Genomic DNA, 6,000 nt, shown 5'->3' on the forward strand with positions numbered 1-6,000 from the left:
ATGCGACTGCACAGATTTGTAGCTTGAAGGGCAGTCCCGGATACCACCCCAACGCGAAAGCCTTTTGGGTATGAAAGGAGAAAAATGTGGTGGATTCTCGTTTATTTCTTTGATGGGAGGTTAGTTGTGTAAGGTGAAGTCTACGTGCCAGCCAGACTGGGTGCTGGAGATGGGGACGTGTGTTACATGGTTCTGATGGATCCGTTGAGTACGGATGATTACAAGGATTGTGATGAAAACTGATATTAGACCAATAGGACGATTGGATGAGGTCTGTCAGGATGGTTTTCCAGGTTCAGGAAGAGCAATATTTAGGATGTTTTCCACAGCTCTGGGTAATGACCTGTGTAGAGGATGGTATTGAAATAATAGCAAAAGATTCGTGGTAGAGTCGAGAACTTTCCTTGAGGTAGTAGAGTATGTAATGGTATCGTGACAACGACAGAGTTTCTCTTCTTAGCATGTGTTTGTTTATTATCTTCAGCTGTTACTGGGGTGTTTAGGCCTGTTCGTGAAATGCTCTGTAAGTAAGCTTGGCGTGAAAGCTGGGATATCTGTTTGTACGTTCATACATGTAGTGATCCAATCATTTATCAAGTTGGGCAGATGTGGGATGGTCAGAGTGTTCTCTAGGTAGCATGCGAAGTAGTTGGCTCTGCCGATGTTATTAGGAAGGGGTCTGTTGTTGTGTAGAATAATATACGTGGGAGTGGGGTTGTCTCCAAGAAGCCTATGGAGTGCTTTCCAGTACGTCATACAGTTTATTGATGTTTCGTTTAGTTTAGTGTACGTCAGGTGTGAATCCTGACGTCGTTTAACCTGTAAGTATCTGCGAACATGTCATTAGAGCCACCAGCGGCGTGTGGCAGTGTCTGGGTCAGAAGGATGACGAAATTCTCTGTGGAGACGATGGGCTGCTTTGAGTAGTGCAGGGGGGGGAGAGTACAACGTTCATAGTAGAGAGTTCATAATGGGATTTGATTGGAACCTGCATTTGAATGGTGTGTTGTCGGAAATCAGTCTTCCGGTGAATATTGTCATGGTTTTAAAGTTCGTAGTCGTAGCATTAGATTAGAGTATGGATTTTGGCACGGTATGCATCCCAGTCTTCTCAGGGTTAATCCTGGTTTTGTCCGGGTAGATGATTAGGACTGGATCTGGGAGGGTTTGGTAAAGAATGTGTAATCTGGAGAAGGACATGTGATCCATTAATAGTGACCGGGCCAAATATCTCACGAAATAAGCGTCAAACGAAAAAACTACAAAGAACGAAACTCGTCTAGCTTGAAGGGGAAAACCAGATGGCGCTATGGTTGGCCCGCTAGATTTCGCTGCCATAGGTCAAACGGAAATCAACTGCGTTATTTTAAATGGGAACCCCTATTTTTAATTACATATTCGTGTAGTACGTAAAGTAAATATGAATGTTTTAGTTGGACCACTTTTTTCGCTTTGTGATAGATGGCGCTGTAATAGTCACAAACATATGGCTCACAATTTTAGACGAACAGTTGATAACAGGTAGGTTTTTTAATTAAAATACAGAACGTAGGTACGTTTGAATATTTTATTTTGGTTGTTCCAATGTGATACATGTACCTTTGTGAACTTATCATTTCTGAGAACGCATGCTGTTACGGCGTGATTACCTGTAAATACTACATCAATGGAATAAATACTCAAAATGATGTCCGTCAACCTCAGTGCATTTGGCAATACGTATAACGACATTCCTCTCAAAAGCAAGTAGTTCGCCTTCCGTAATGTTCGCACATCCATTGACAATGCGTTGACGAATGTTGTCAGGCGTTGTCGGTGAATCACGATAGCAAATATCCTTCAGCTTTCCCCACAGAAAGAAATCCGGGAACGTCAGATCCGGTGAACGTGTAGGCTTTGACAACCAATCCATCTGTCATAAAATATGCTATTCAGTACCGCTTCAACCGCACGCGACCTATCTGCCGGACATCCGTCGTGTTGGAAGTACATCGCCATTCTGTCATGCAGTGAAACATCGGTGGAATATTACGTAGGAAATCAGCATACATTGCACCATTTAGTTTGCCATCGATAAAGTGGGGGCCAATTATCCTTCCTCCCATAATGCCGCACCATACATTAACCCACCAATGTCGCTGATGTTCCACTTGTCGCATCCATCGTGGATTTTCCGATGCCCAATCGTGCATATTATGTCGGTTTACGTTACCGCAGTTAGTGAATGACGCTTCGTCGTTAAATAGAACGGGTGCAAAAAATCTGTCATCGTCCCGTAATTTCTCATGTGCCCAGTGGCAGAACTGTACTCAACGTTCAAAGTCGTCGCCATGCAATTCCTGGTGCATAGAAATATGGTATGGGTGCAATCGATGTTGATGTAGCATTCTCAACACCGACGTTTTTGAGGTTCCCGATTCTCGCGCAATTTGTCTGCCACTGATGTGCGGATTAGCCGCGACAGCAGCTAAAACATCTTGGGCATCATCATTTGTTGCAGGTCGTGGTTGACGTTTCACATGTGGTTGAACACTTCCTGTTTCCTTAAATAACGTAACTATCCGGCGAACGGTCCGGACATTTGGATGATGTCGTCCAGGATTCCGATCAGCATACGTAGCACACGCCCGTTGGGCATTTTGATCACAATAGCCATACATGAACACGATATCGATCTTTTCCGCAATTGGTAAACGGTCCATTTTATCACGGGTAATGTATCACGAAGCAAATACCGTCCACACTGGTGGAATGTTACGTGATACCACGTACTTATACGTTTGTGACTATTACAGCGCCATGTGTCACAAAGTGAAAAAAGTGGCGTTTGTGACTATTACAGCGCCATGTCTCACAAAGCGAAAAAAGTGGTCCAACTAAAACATTCATAGTTCTTTACGTCATACACGAATATGTAATAAAAAATGGGGGTTCCTATTTAAAAACACGCAGTTGATATCCGTTTGACCTATGGTAGCGCCATCTAGCGGGCCAACCATAGCGCCATCTGGTTCCCCCCTTCAAGCTAGATGGGTTTCGTTCTTTGTAGTTTTTTCGTTTGATGCTTATTACGTGAGACATTTGGCACGGTTCACTATGAATGGACCACCCTGTAGACTTCCAGCTGTATCTACTTTTATTATTATGTACCTCAAGAGGTTATTGGAAGCAATAATGCATCGGTGGTAATATCTGCGTCAGGGATGGTGTGAGCAAGGATGAGGATTTCGTGATCAGGGTGAATATTGATAAGCGCCACCGCTGATTGTGGCAGATTTGTGGAAGTGCAGGTTAAGAGCGGCAGCGATTACGTTTGTGTTAAAATACAGCCTAAGCTGGTAACGAAGTCGTAAGTGATTGTGTGGATCGAATGGATACAAACATGGAAAGGGCAAGTGCGAGTTTCTGGAGAAAGATGGCGAGAATGAATTCCTCAGTTGGATCGTTTAGGAATAGTTGAGGGGGAGAACCGATATTTGTTTCTTGTATATACTTATTGGAGCTGCAGAAAAAGGATATTTTGGTGAGGGATATTGTTCGTCTGCTCCGTCATTTTCAAATACACGGAGATATGTTGGAGAGTTAGGGTCAAAAGAGTGTTTCGAGGTCATCAGATACGAAATAAGATTTGTTTTGGAAACGACGTATGTATTTAGATGGAAGATGGTGGCGAGAGTTATTTGCTGGAGGACGTGGAGTCTTTCAAAAGGGCACATATTTTGGAAGACTAAGGTTACGAAACAGCTGATGGCTTCAATGGTGGGCGGAGGATGGAGGGAATTGGTTATATGAAGTACTTTGGAGATGATGTGTTCTAGTTTTTTTGGGTGGGGGTTGGCGTTTGGACTTGTGGGAGTAGCTGGGACGAGACTGATCGCGGGTGTTGGCGTAGATGGGAGGTTGTAAGTTCGAGCGTTGTTTTCCTGACGGTGATGTTGCTTGCAGTGCTTGGAGTTTTGGGTTATGAAATCGTTATGATGGAGGCATCGCGGCCGTCGATATTGTTGTGTCGTTGTTCTGGATGCTTCTGCAGGAGGCTTCCTATGGTAAATCAAAGCCCCAATTTTATTCGTTTGTACACGGAGTCTGGTGATTCTGAGATAACTCTTACTAAGTAGGGATATCCCATTATCATTTAGAATGTGTAGTGCCTAGCGTTCGTTCATACCCCGTAGCGAATTCATTTCACTTTCAATTTCTTCGTCTGTGTACACTGAAGTTTTAATGATGATGGAGTCTCTCCTGAGGATGAGTTGCTGGATTTTCGATTTTGGTACGTGTCGTTGAATGTGACTGAGGAAAGACTCGGAGTTTAGGCACTTGTGGTCGCATTTACTTAATAAAGAAGGAAGAGAAAGGTAGTGGGTTCAGAGGTTCCGGAGTGTCTGATTTAAGTGCATTGTGGAAGATTGTGTCATTTAAAGTTCACAGTTACTGCCGTTCGTATTAGTAACAGTTAGATCACCTTATCGAATTCATAATTAGATTTTAGACGCCACCCTTCGTTCTGCTTTGTGAAATGTCTATCAGGACATGTCACTTCATGAGTATGAGGAAGAATGGAATCAATGTGTTATGTTGTCTACCTTTCATTTAAATCACGTCTTTTAGAAATAACGCTCCCGCTGTACTGAATTCTATCTGTTACTCAAGAAGACAAGATCCCTTCATCATCTTTATTAATCTTGTTTATGTAAGAATAATAGGAATAGCCTTGGAATAAAAATACAATTTGTTCTACATAATGCCACATTTCTTGTCGTTTGCACTTAAAAACCACTGCATATCATTTTCACTGTAGTGTTAGTGAATGGGTGGTTCTGTGTCTTAGAGATATTGAGAGGCAGAAGTTCATTAGAGGTATCCACATAACTGCCCACCAGAGGAACATTTTGTAATTGTTTCCAATCTGTGGAGCATAAAATTGAAGAATGCAAATGTAAAAGAATTCTAAGAGCCATTTTTTCACAAAACGTGTTTTTAATGCTGTTATGTTCTCCGTACTCTGTTGCATCTTCATAGATTAGTTCCAAGTGTCAAGTCAAGGCAAAAATCTTTTTAACATTCATTACTAGATGGCTCATGGTATTTATCCCATACAGTTCTTCCCACTGGAGTTCCAAGAGCTCAATATCTGCCTGTTTTGTTGATGTACAGTTTGCATGCAAAGCAGTGTGCTTTTAAGTTTCTTTGCACCAATAAAACTTCTTTATAATGGAAGGACAAAATCTGGGTTTTAAAAATAGTAAGAATAGTTAGAACCGTGAAGAGACAAAATGACATGTGTCTGGAAAATGTTATGAAAAGCCATTTCTACCTGAACTGCACAGGGAGTTTTATAAGTATCCTTAACTATCTGTTATCACGAATGGAGTTGTGTAAGAAACATAAGAGCGATAAAAAAATTAATTTAATTTTGTTATTCTCTTGTAAAAATCAATGATATGAGAAGTTGTTTCTGTTGACTAAGTTGCACTGGTTAAAACATCACTGGTGTAATTCTGTGCATGTCTTATCACAAATGAAACATAGAGCCTCAGTAGTACTGGCACTTTGAACAAAAATTTTTTTATTGGTACCAGGAATCAGTCAGTTCCCTGGTATGGCACCTAGGATGTTCTTAATAAATTATTTATTTTATAGTTGGGGTCATTAAATTTTGCTGTAATGGGGTGGGCAATATAATTCTGTGGTCTCAGACTATCTTCTCAACTTTTGGATAGAAGTAAGCAATGTACAAAAACACATACATTGTCCTGACAAATATGAGATTTGTCCCTTGCAATGTTTTACTATTTGCACTCTTCATATATACTTTACAATTTTTACAACAAAATGAAATATCGGTAAAAACAAAGGGCATTAATGAATATATTAGTCGAGAAATAATTGTCAAAATAACATCTATTTTGAACAATATTCTTCAGGATGTTCCAGAATTAATACCAGATATAATTCGTTATACACTTCTGTATTCTGAAATGTTATTATCCCCATAAA

The sequence above is a fragment of the Schistocerca piceifrons genome, chromosome 8 (genome assembly GCF_021461385.2).
Source record: "Schistocerca piceifrons isolate TAMUIC-IGC-003096 chromosome 8, iqSchPice1.1, whole genome shotgun sequence".
Classification (NCBI taxonomy): Eukaryota; Metazoa; Arthropoda; class Insecta; order Orthoptera; family Acrididae; genus Schistocerca; species Schistocerca piceifrons.